The following is a 13,477-nucleotide window of genomic DNA, read 5'->3' on the forward strand; positions in this document are numbered from 1 at the left end:
AGCATCCGTAATCAACAAGGGGAGATTGTGTGCTAGATTTTCTAGATGCAACAATTTATTCTTGGTTTTTCGGACGTCACAAAACCAATAGATCAATTTTATGCACCCAAAGGAGGTAGTTCTAGAAAGCTCTAGCCTAATTTTATGACCTAGGTTAGAGTGTTGTTTGTAGTTTCTTGTATTGTTGGAGTGAAACTAATTATTGTTGTTTGGGGAAAAGTAGAGATTGTATCTGAACTTTCCAAGTCTATCTAAAGAAGCCTTGAAACCATCACTAGGAGAGACTTAGTCTACAAGTAGGCCAAAGGCCACAAATCTAATATGTAGGAAGTCAACCTTTAGATGGAAGGTTGGTGATTGAAATAAGTGTAAAATCCTTTAATTAAACCAATATAGGATACCTTAAGTCTTGGGTCAACATATTGAGACTCATAGTGCCTTGGAGGGAAGTAGGAACCAAGAAGTGAATTAGGAATCTAGAAGAAGGAAGAGTAGAAGTTTGAGTTGATAGTGCATCAACACTTTAATCCACATATGAACTTTGGATTGGGAAGAAGCTTTGCTATGTAACTCTGCATCATAAATGAACATGAAGAAAAATCATTTACTTTTTTTGTGAACTAAGTGACGGATGTATAACAACACTTACTAAAATCTTCCATGATCATGAAATGGAGGATTTAGTTACAGGTGAGTTTGTTGATTTTGTATCCTCTAGTGGTCAAAGTGTTTTTGCTATGCATGACAAGTACATGAAGGATGCTCATTCTTGGTGATACCTTAATGGCTAAACATCACCACACATTAAAACTCTCATAATCAAATATTTATCTCAAGTAAGTTTCTTTATTTTTATTAATATTTCAACTCTCTAACATTGCTAAATTTATATTTAAAGTTAATTTTATAATTGTAACTCTTTAACATTATGAAAAGTTTTCAATAGGTTGCTAGTTCTTCTTTAGCTGAGTGAAATTGGAGTACATACTCCTTTATCAACTCAATGAAATGCAACTGATCAACAAGAAGTAAGGCACAAGAACCAGTTTATGTGCATTCCAACTTGCACCTTCATATTCATCAATAAAATTAGTAGAAAGAAGGTGGCTCAAAGTTGTGGGATGTAGATTTTGAGTGAACTGATTTGGATTTTGCAATCACCACACCATCTTTACCTTCTATGGAGTCACACTGCCGACATGCTTCAAGTTGTGCAAGTGATTTAAAGGCTGAATGTGGTTCCACTAATCTTGATTATTTTGATGACCCATATGATGCTGATTACTAATTGTATTATTTTAAGTTTTAATAGTTGAACTAATGCACAATGAATTTGATATATGATATATCTATCATAACATTCAAGTTTTGACAAATTGATATGAAACTAGATTGTAGTAAATCTAAATCATTATAAATGTGCTAGTGTAATATTTATGCACATCTATTGTAGTTTTAAGTTTTTTTTGACATATTACCTATTGGTGGATGTAAGCAATGATCAAACTACCATTTGTGCTAAAAGGTTTGATTAAAACTACAAATAAGAACTACATTTCATAGTTTAGTATGTAGACCTTTTATGCATTAGTCCCAATGGCTAATTAAACTATAATATTTTGAAACAGTTTAATAATGTGATACTTTTTATATTTCATCTTTGATATCTAGTCTGATGTGGAATTAGTGTGTATTGTTAAGTTTTGTTTAACATATTGATAGCTTGTATTTTAAATTTAATTTTTATTTGTACTTTTTACATTGTATACATGCATACATATATATTTATTAATTTTTACATGTTTTTTGTATAGACATACCCAAACGTACCCAAACCTCCCTCCCAAAAAGTTGTCATACCAATGTATCCATATCTGTGCCCGTACCTATACTGACAACTTGTCTTGTAGTCATTGGGATTGTATATTTGGGTTACCTAGCATAATATGTAGCTCTCATAAACAACAAAAAGACCTATCTAAAGGAGATGATTGGAAAATATCTAAAGCCATTGAGTTCAATGAAAGATGTCCTGAAAAAGATAGACTTATCTAGAATAGCATCAACAAATTATGCATAGAAGCATAGTGACATTCTCTAAATAAATTACAAAGAATGTGATAAAGTCAAACTAGTGAAGTTTTAGATGCTACAATTAAATTTTGAGACTCTTAAAATACATTGATAATAATTGACAAAATAATATAAGAGTAGAGAATTATATTACAGATTTTCAAAAAAAATCTACACTCTAGATTTTATGCAATATTGAGTTCCATTGAAGAAGTGAAGGACCTCTAAACATTGATAGTGGATAATTTGATTTTTTCTCCTCAAATCCTTCCCAAGAGAGCTCTTTCAACCTTTGAGCCAATAGAAGGGGTTAGGGAAGAGGCAATAGCATTTAATAAGAGGCAAAGGAAAGTCTTAATGAGGAAGTTGTGTGGTAAATATCTATGAAGTAACAAATAGCTTAGAGGGAGCAAGTAGCTCATAGTCATTATTTGGGATCAAGAAGAATTTAAAAGCTCAAAGTCAAAGCAATATAGCATGTTATTATGATAGTAAATTTGGTCATTAAGGAAGATCTTGAAAAACAACATATGATGAAATAGAGAAGAGGATATGTATAATTGATGAAATGGTAGTTGAAGCTAATCACTTAAAGGCTTTTTTCATGTGCATCATTGGTGATTAGTGGTGCAGGGACACCTAGGAACAACAAGCAAACCATGAAGAATATGAAGGAATGGAAGATATCTTATGGAAATTAGAGGTCCAAGGAGGTCAAAGGGGTCCTAAATGATGCAAATCATATCAATTATAATGTATTGGCTCCTATAATGGTTTAATACCATGACATAACATTTGAAAGAATTTATATCCTTGAAAAGATTAAATGAATGTATCTTGGACCACTAGTATCCCAATGTGTCTAGCAGGTTAGTTGGGTTTTAAATAAGTCTTCTAAGTGTTGGAGATAGCTTAGTGATTAAATTCAATAAGTTTTAGTTTATTTTCTTAGGTTTCAAATTCAAATATTCAATTGATAACAGTTAATTTCAATAAATGTCAAATGTCTAATGTCACAATAAGCTTTGAATCCCTTTTTCTCTCTCATTTCTTGCATTTGAACCTAAAATAATACCACAGTTGAACATACAAAAAAACTAATATATGTTAAGAAACTTCTCTTTCCTCTAAAAGAAGAATGATAACCATGAAAATCATTTTTTTCCCTAGGCCTTAAGTAACTATGATGAGAAAATATGAGACCTATTTTTAAAACTAACATGTGATTTAAAAGGTGTAGTTAAAGATTCATCATAGGCTTTATTCTAGTGAAGTGCAAAGATGTGGCTATACATTCATTGTTGCAAAGAAACAATACTACATATCAAATTACAAATATGAATTTACAAGCTATAATTAGATGTCATGCCTAGTTCTGGGAAGTTATGAACTCATACAGTACTGACTTACATTATCAATAAAACTAATGTTTTAAATTATCAAGGAAATATTATTTGTTAGTGTTTATTTAACATAGCAATAGATAATCTGGTAAAAGTGGAAAATCAAAACATACATGGATCAACCTTAATAGCATAATAACTTGAACTTGAGTGCTTAAATTGTAGGTCAAGAAATATCCTGTGAAAATTCAATAAGGTTCAAATACTATCAACTATAAAGAAAAATTGAAAAATATATAAAGAAGATATATTGAGGAAGGTTGTAAGCAAAAATACTAGCATCGTTATAAAAAGCATTTTTCATAGTAAACAAATTTCAAAGGTACTAGTTATAATAAGCTTTTCTCATAGTTATAGGAAGCTTTCATTATGGGAAAAAATAATGTTTATGTCTTCTAATGCTAAATATGAGAGCTCAATAGTCTAAAATAATGAGAATGCAACGATCTAGAGAACATGAGATATGCCCAAAAAACTCACCTCAAATAGCTCCCATGATGCACCATTGCAGATGAAACCTCCACTGGCCATGAAATAACAAACACATTTTCTTTTTCTTTTTTGTTATTTGAACTGAGTTGGTTAAAATTTTGACCAAATTGTGAAACCCTAATTTGTTCAAACTTTCGACCAACTCAGGCATTATAGAAAAACTATTCAACAAGCCAATTAAGAGCTTGGTCACAAATAAAAGGTCAAAAATTGACATATAATGTACTAGTGTTGTGATCTCTATGCCCTTTCTTTGTGATTTTATTTAAGGTTTGTTTGAAACTTTTGGAAGTTAGACACCAAAAACCTCTTAAGAAGGGCTAATAGGGCTACTAGCTGAGTTTGGGTTTGATACATTGTGGAAGTGTGGGGATCAAGCTGGTGATATATTTTGTGTTATGTGGATGCCCTAAGTCCATTTCATTCCTTAGAACCATTGGAGAAAACCATTTTTGTGTTTTCCTTATGTTGGCCTTATTGTGAGGATTAGGTCACAAAGCCACAATTTGGATGAATTTGATCCTTAGACCATGGTAACTTGGAGAAGGTTGCAGTCTTTTTTTCTTAAGAATTTTGAGGATTTGAACTAGTTATGACCTTATGATAAGGTTAGGGAATTGGTAACTTGTTGACTTGGTGTTAGAGTGGGAAAGCTCATTTACACCTTTCTAGTTGTACAGTCTACATCAAGTGGACATGAGACATATCCTCTTGTGACATTTTTTTGGCTTTGCATCATGTGAAACAATACTTATATCTGTACACTCAAAAGTGTCACACTCTAAACCATTCTATCCCAATGATTCCATGAGTTAAATTTCTTGGATGTTGGCTTAGAGCTCCCTATTCACGGAGTGCAAGAGGCTAGTATTCTAGCATGAAGGCTCTTAGCTAAGCCTTAGAAATGTGCTTCTTTCTAGTAAACCATGCAATGGGAGGTTCTTTGAGACAAGATCAAGAGTGCAAATATCTCAAGTAATCCCTCAAGTATGTAATGCAAGATGGAAGACTAAACTAGAATGGAGATGCAAGATGCAGCTATGCTAGAATATGAATGAGAGTGTTACAATACCATTATTTAAACTATGTGAGATAGATTATTGCAAGGAAATAACTAAACTAGCATGTAAGTATGAATCTAAACTAGTGTGCAATGGTAATGAGAGAATGAGACAATAAATGAGAAGTTCTCCATAAAGCTCCAAAGAAACCTATTAGAAAACCTGCAAGATAACCATATTCAAATGAGGGATGGATCCTTTGCGAGGGAAAGCTCTCTCCCTTTTAAAGTCATATGGATGGTAGAGATCAAGATGAAGATGGTGGATGATCAATGATGGAATTTGAAAAGAGGAGTGATCCATGTGCACACACAAGTCAACCAATAGAATATAAGTTGAATTTTCATATAAGACAAAAGTCACAAAGCCTTTTCTTTTAATTGCAAAATAGAAAAAGGACTTTATGTGTGCACAAGAAAATGTTTGCACTTGATGTTTTGACTTGGTTTACAAAGTTTGACAATGGTTGATAGCATAGCAAGTTTGATGTTCAAAAGCAATATCTTTCCAAGCAAGATAGTGACACATAGAGTATTCTTCAAACAATCAAGCAAGGGACAAAGCAACCTTGCATGATACAAGCATATGTGAGGTCTCAAAAGAAATCCCTAGAACTATCGTCATGTATATGTTCAAAAGATTTTCATAGGTCTAGCACATTCAAGAACACATCAAGTAATATCTACCTAAATGTCATGGTTCATTACTCAATAACTTGGCCCATGCTTGATGCTCCTTCGCCTCACACCAAGTGGTTGCCCACAAGAGATATTGAATTTTTCATGGAAGTGCCATAAGCACAATCAAGGGAACACATATGGTGAGTGTAAAATCTTGGGGCAATCTGGGTAGTCCACTAGGATGGATCCTTGCACCAAGAAGTTGAGCGGCTAAAAAGGGTAGTTACTAACTTAGGGTGTTTAGATAGGGTTTTTGTTCATAGTGTTCCTCTTGCTCCCAATTATGGGACACCTCACCTTGTGATGAGTAACCGATCTCGCGACCACAAGAGTACCTTAAGCATTCTTGCCTTGTGATCTTCCTATGATCGAAATCCCATAAGCGATCACACTAGGAAAAGAGAAACACTATGTCTACCAAGGTTTTGTGTCCTTGATATCCTTGAGTTTATAGTGGGTTGGAAGAGCTGGGTAATCTGCTTGTCCCCACTTGGGTCGTTCCTCTCAAGTTGTCCAAGAGTAGGCCCTCTAAAGGATCCTAACTACCACAAAATGGATCCACTCTCAAGGGTAAAAATTTTTGATTCACCTCAAGGGTGAAGGACATACTCTCCTACCTTGATTGCTTCCCCCAAACACACCAAAAAGATTCAATTGCCTCTTACTCTTGAAACCAAATGGTAAGTCAAGATTTCTGATTCACCACAAGGGTGAAGAGATTACTTTCCTATGACCAAAAGATCCCAATCATAAGTTTTAATGTGCCTAAAAAAAAAACTAGTATATGGCACACATGTAAAAAGTAAAGAACAAGCAAAATTGGGTTTTTATTTGTTGGGCAACCCTACAAACAATCGTTAGTAGCCCTTATGCATTTGAAGCTTTGACATGCATTCTTTTTATGTAATGTTTCAATTTTTTCACAAGGATTGCAACCTGAAATCACAATTTGTTAGCACCAAAAGTTAGTGTGAAATAACATAAAAATTTTCAATAAAAAGTGGTTAGTTGCCTCAAAAATCCAATTTATCTTCCAATCAAGTGTATGCAAAGAAAGTGCAAACTAATCACAAATGTTCTCATTTTTACTCTTTACTTTTGACCTAGTCAACAAAATTAAATTTTTTTACTATAATTTTGGATCCAAAAATAGAAATGAAAAGAAGAGACCCCTAATAAAAATTAGAGACCATTTCAACAGTTCAAGAAATTAAAAAAATCTCTTCATTTGTGCCTTAGAGACCCATTTTTCCAAAACAGACCAGATTTATCAAATTGGGTTTTTGATCCCTAATACAACCTCAAAAGTCAAAACACAAAGAAAATACCCCCATTAGAATTCGAAAAGCTTTCTAAAAATGTAAGTTTTTCCAAGCAATACACTAATTTGCGATAAAAAATGGCTTTTTATGAAAAATACATAAAATATCATAACTCCCAAAAATCATGTCAAAATGTTTTGAAAAGTGGACTATGACCTTCTAGAGACATACCCAACTTGCCAAAAAAATTTCAAAACCAAACTCAAAGTGGTTTAAAAGATATGATCAAATCTTTAAACCAACTAAATTTTTGGCCTTCAAACCAATCTACTTATGGGTTGGCCTTAAAACCAAAGTGATAATACTAAAAAAGCACTTGATTAGATCCAATATATAGATGTAAACAAAATTAGAGATAATAAATGAAAGAAAATGGAGCTAGAAACTTTATTCATGCCCCACGGTGGGCGCCAAAAATGTACACTCAAAAGTGTCACACTCTAAACCATTCTATCCCAATGATTCCATGAGTTGTAATGCTTGGATGCCAGCTTAGAGCTCTCTATCCACAGAGTGCAAGAGGCTAGTATTCTAGCACAAAGCCTCTCAGCTAAGCCTTAGAAATGTGCTTCTTGCTAGTAACCCATGCAACGAGAGGTTCTTTGAGACAAGAGCAAGAGTGCAAATATCTCAAGGAATCCCTCAAGTATGTAATGCAAGATGGAAGACTAAACTAGAATGGAGATGCAAGATGCAGCTATGCTAGAATATGAATGAGAGTGTTACAATACTGTTATTTAAACTATGTGAGATAGATTATTGCAAGGAAATAACTAAACTAGCATGTAAGTATGAATCTAAACTAGTGTGCAATGGTAATGAGAGAATGAGACAAGAAATGAGAAGTTCTCCACAAAGCTCTAAAGAAACCTGTTAGAAAACCTACATCATAACCATATTCAAATGAGGGATGGATCCTTTGAGGGGAAAAGATATCTCCCTTTTAAAGTCATACGGATAGTAGAGATCAAGATGAAGATGGTGGATGATCAATAGTGGAATTTGAAAAGAGGAGTGATCCATGTGCACACACAAGTCAACCAATAGAATATAAGTTCACTTGTCATATAAGATAAAAGTCACAAAGCCTTTTCTTTTAATTGCAAAATAGAAAAATGACTTTATGTGTGCACTTTAAGTGGGTTAGAAGAATGGGGTGTTTTATTTAATTAGAAGGGGACATGTTCTTTTAATCAAATAATGAACTTAGGATAGCATAGTCAAACTATAGGTTATAGTCAAATTAATTGATTATTAGCAATTTGACCTAGGTAAGTGATTAAATTAAATTAGCCAAAATGCTGAGAAGGGGGCTAATAGTCTAGATGACCATTTTTAGGTGATTACAATACCAAAATAAACAACCAAGAGAGGTATCAAAATCAATGTCTTTCTGATTGGTGTTTAGTAACTTCAAAATATAAAGAGTAGAGATTACTAATAATTATGTTCTAAAAATAGAAAATACATTCATAGTCAAATTTGTAACAAATTTGTAACAAATATATAGAAGCTTCTCTTTGTATATATATATGTGTGTGTGTGTGTGTGTGTGTGTGTACATACATACAAACACATATGTGTGTGTCTATGTATGCATATATACAAGGAGATCTTTTTTTAAGGTGCTTATTACATCTTAGCACAATAGAAAAATTGATCCATCTCCATATGTATTCCAAAATTCAAATAATAAAACAATAAAACTCACTCAACCTGGGCTAAGTGACATACCTCAAAATCCTACACACAAATAATGTAGATCAAGAAAAATGGGCAGAATTCATAAGAAATTTTACAAAGACATATCATAGAATATATTTTTAGAAAGAAACAAGCCATAACCTAGTTAAATGGGTCTAGTTGTTGATTAGCTGGGTTGATTACGAATTCTTGTAGAACTATCATTAGATTAGGTATAATAAAATGAAGAATCAACTATTCCTAGCTAGCAGGATCAAATAGAGTTTTCCAAGGTGATAAAATTTCATATGTAGATGTATGTATGTATATATGTATGTGTATATGTATGTATGTATGTACATATATATACATATGTATATGTATATGTATATATATGTGTATATATACATACACACATATGTGTGTGTCTATGTATGTATGTATGTGTATATATAGAGAGATCTTATGGATTGTGGAGATTAGTGGAGATCTAGAATTTTGTTTCCATGCGCTTGTGATTGCTACATTTCATTTCCATGCCCTTGTAATCTTTACATCTCATTGTCGAACTCTTGTGATATGTGTATATGCATGTATGTATGTATGTATATGCATATATATACATATATACATATATATATATACATATGTATATGTATATATATACATACACACATATGTGTGTGTGTCTATGTATGTATGTATATATATAAACAAAGAGATATTTTTATACATACATACATAGACACACACATATGTGTGTGTATGTATGTATATATACACATACACATACATAAAGAGAAGCTTCTCTAATCATCTAGTGGGGGAAGTATAAAGAGATACATGTTTAGAAGGAAAAGAAAAGAAAATTTGCATAGGTACTTCTTCTCCCCTTGAAGAAAATCATAGAGATCACAAGGGCATGATATGACAATGAAATTGTAGAGCAAGGGCACGAATATTAGAAGGGCGCGACAATAAATGTAGGGATCACAAGGGAACATAAATGAAATGCAATGACCATAAGGGCACAACAATGAAATCTTAGATCTCCACTGATCTCCACCAAGGGAATAGAAATGAAATACAAATATCATAAGAGCATGATAATGAAATGTAGTGATCATAAAAGCACAACAACAAAATCGCCACCAACATTTAGAGATCAGATCTCTCCACCAATGTTCATATGCCTCCACTCTCATTCAAAGCTCTCTGCCCTCTTTCACATGCAACTCTCCATAATCAAAACAAATGGGGAATTATTAATGTCAATTTTAATATATTAAATCATATCTAAAATTATCTTCACATTGTGTTGTAACTCTAGCATAGGTGTTTTAGCCTTGGCAGATTTCATTTCAGCATTTTAGCATTCATGTTTTCAAGTTTCCTCTTCATTATATGTTTGGTTTATCAATAATTTCCTCTAGTCTAATTATAGTGCATCTCAACTAGCTACTTCAATGATGCAATCACCCATCTATCTCCAAATTATGCAAGCACTTGTTGTTTTACAAAATCTAGATAGATATTGAGAGTTGCAAAGCCTTAAACTTGAAGATCATCATGGTGCATCCCACTTTAGGGAAAAATTGGACGTCATGCTCTTGTGCATATATTTCAATCACTTCCTTCAAACTCAACTGAGGTGCACCCATGGAATTATTCAGTTGAATACCATGGCCCATGGAAGCTTAAGCTTGTTGTTGAGCATATGTTGTTGTCACTACTTGTTGCTGTTAAAGTACCTCAAATTGGCACCACTCTGTCACCCTAAGATAGATTAAATTCTCTCTAGCCCCAAATTGTTCCATAGTCATACCCTCTATAGCTTGATTTATCATTTAAAGAGTTACATTTAGTTGACTTCTTATCCTCTCATTAGCAAGAAGCTTTGGGTGAAATAGTCCCTTCCACACTAAAAACCACTTTGTTACTTCATTAAAAATTAGGACTTGAACAAAGCCAATGATACAAAAGCTACTATCACTTTGGAAATAATGTTGCCTTCAACATTGCAACCATATGATAAATGGGAATAACACATGCTCGAGCCATAACCTAGTTAAATTAGTCTAGTTGTTGATTAGTTGGGTTGATTAAAAATTCCTGGAGAACTATCATTAGATTATATATGATAAAATGAACAATCAACTTTTCCTAGCTAGCAGGATCAAATACAATTTTCCAAGATGATAAAATTGCATGTGTAGATGCATCACTTGCATGCTAGGCATGAAGTTCATTCCCCAATTTATAATGAATGGTTGGATATAAAGGCTCCATATACTGACCCAACAATGGAAGCCAAGGATGTAACCATATATGTATTGGCACAGTCTACCTACGAGGATCCCAGGTATATATTTTTGTTGTTAATTTGTACATCACTATATGATCCATAATATTATGAAGTACTAAAGCTGGTAGTAAATTCTCCCATGTCTCTAGAAAATGTAGCATACGTTTAGGGTCCCTTGGCTCCCAGGAATTTATAGCATATGTTTAGGGTAGTAACTCCTTAGACTCAACTCTTCACTAAAGTTATTCTCACTATCACAATGACATTACCTCTAAACCATGAAGAGGATGTTGAAGTGGTTCCCAACCTTGAAACACTCTTATAAGAAATGGAAAAAAAAATGCAAATGAAATACACATATTACTATTATATATAAATATATATATATATATATATATATATATATATAGAGAGAGAGAGAGAGAGAGAGAGAGAGAGAGATCTTGGCACAACACAAAATTTATCTAGTTGCATACATATTATAGAATCCAAATAATAAAACAATAAAAATCACTCAACCTGTGCTAAGTGACTTGCCTCAAGATCCTGCACAAAAATAATGTAGACCAAGAAAAATGGACAGAGTGCACAAGAAAGTTTACAAAAAATATCATAGCAGGAACAATCAGCTATTCCCAGCTAGTAGGATCAAACCTAGTTTTCCAAGGTGATAAAATTACATATGCAAATGTATGTATGTATGTATGTGTGTACGTATGTATCTCTGTATGTGTATATGTATGTATGTATATATATGTATGTACTTATATATGTATGTATGTATATGTATGTATATATATACATATATATATATGTACATGTATATATGTGTATATATACATATATATATGTGTGTATATACATACACACACATATGTGTGTGTCTATGTATGTATGTATGTAAATATACAAAGATATCTTGTGGATTATGGAGATCAGTGGAGACCTAAGATTTTTTTTCATGACCTTGTTATCGCTGCATTTTGTTGCCATACCCTTGTGATCTCTACATCTCATTATTATACCTTTGTGATCTCTATATATGTATGTATGTATGTATATACATATATACATATGTGTGTGTGTGTGTGTGTGTGTGTGTGTGTGTGTGTGTATACATACATACACACATGTGTGTGTCTATGTATGTATGTATGTATGTATGTATATAAACAAAGAGATCTTGGCACAAAAGAAAAACAATAAAACTCACTCAACACGTAGCATGGCCACAAATGCAATGACAACACCTACTGGTAAGTAGATTCCTCTCGCTCTCTCTCTGTCTCATTTTTCATGTCTTTATTTCACTTTAACTATAATTTCTTAGGGGCTTTTCTTAGTATTGAATTCATTTTATGCAAGATGCGATGAGGACATTCCTGTAGCTACCCGTGTTAGATATACAAGAATCACTAGAGAATTGTGATGAATTTCTCATTAGAAATGAAGATGGACTTTTCCTAAGAGTAGCAGGAGGTGATGAGGACATTCTAGGTACTTTGAAGATTGATCCTTTCTTTAATATTTTAGATGTTAATGGGGAATCTAGATGTTGGGGGGAGGGAGGTGGGGCCAAATCAGCTTCCACCTTAACATAGTTGATCCTGATTAGTAGAGAATATTAAACTATTAACAAAACCAAGTGAAGCTCAACATTAACCTATGATTGAATGATAACTAACTATGTGAATCTCTTGGTTTTAGGCAATGTAGAAGGAGGCCATAGTTCAACATGCAATTTCAATTCATATGCATATGACATTAGGTGCAGCTGAAAAATGCAATAGATTTGTATTTTTTTTACAGGTCTTTAATTAGGTATTTTAAGTTATATACCATCACAAATATTATAACTTTGACTCTTATAGGAAAGGGTAATGTCCTCAGCATGCAAGAAAATCAAGACTTTCTATGTGCTGGCTTGCTGAGGACATTCTCTTGGCCATAGCAACTAGAGTTCCAATGTTCATGATAGTCTATAATTATAAGAACTTAATATACCTATAGAATAAATGTAATCATGTTGCATTTTTTTAGCTACTCCTATTGTCCATGCATATAGAATGTAATTGCAAATGCATTCTTGATTTAGAGTGACAAAATCTTATTTTGAATGCAACAGAAAAATGACATGCACCAAAAGATGGGAAAATGATGTCACTTTTGTAGGTTTGGAACCCTTTTTTATACTTTAAATATTGATCCTTTATTAAATATTTTAGATGTTAATTGGGAACTTAGAGGTTGGGGGATAGGGAATGAGCTTCCACTTTCATGTGGGTGGCCTTAGTTAGTAGAGAATATTAAACTATTCTCGAAATCAAGTGAAGCTCAACATTAACCTATGATTGCATGACAAGTAACTATGTGAAGCTAGGTGCCCTATCCATGCTTTGGAGATCAAAGGTGGTATAGTGGCTATCCATTTTCAATGTCCCTCCCCATGTCTCTCAAG

Source organism: Cupressus sempervirens, chromosome 4 (assembly GCF_028749045.1).
Source record: "Cupressus sempervirens isolate cs-2001-9-10 chromosome 4, ASM2874904v1, whole genome shotgun sequence".
Lineage (NCBI taxonomy): Eukaryota > Viridiplantae > Streptophyta > Pinopsida > Cupressales > Cupressaceae > Cupressus > Cupressus sempervirens.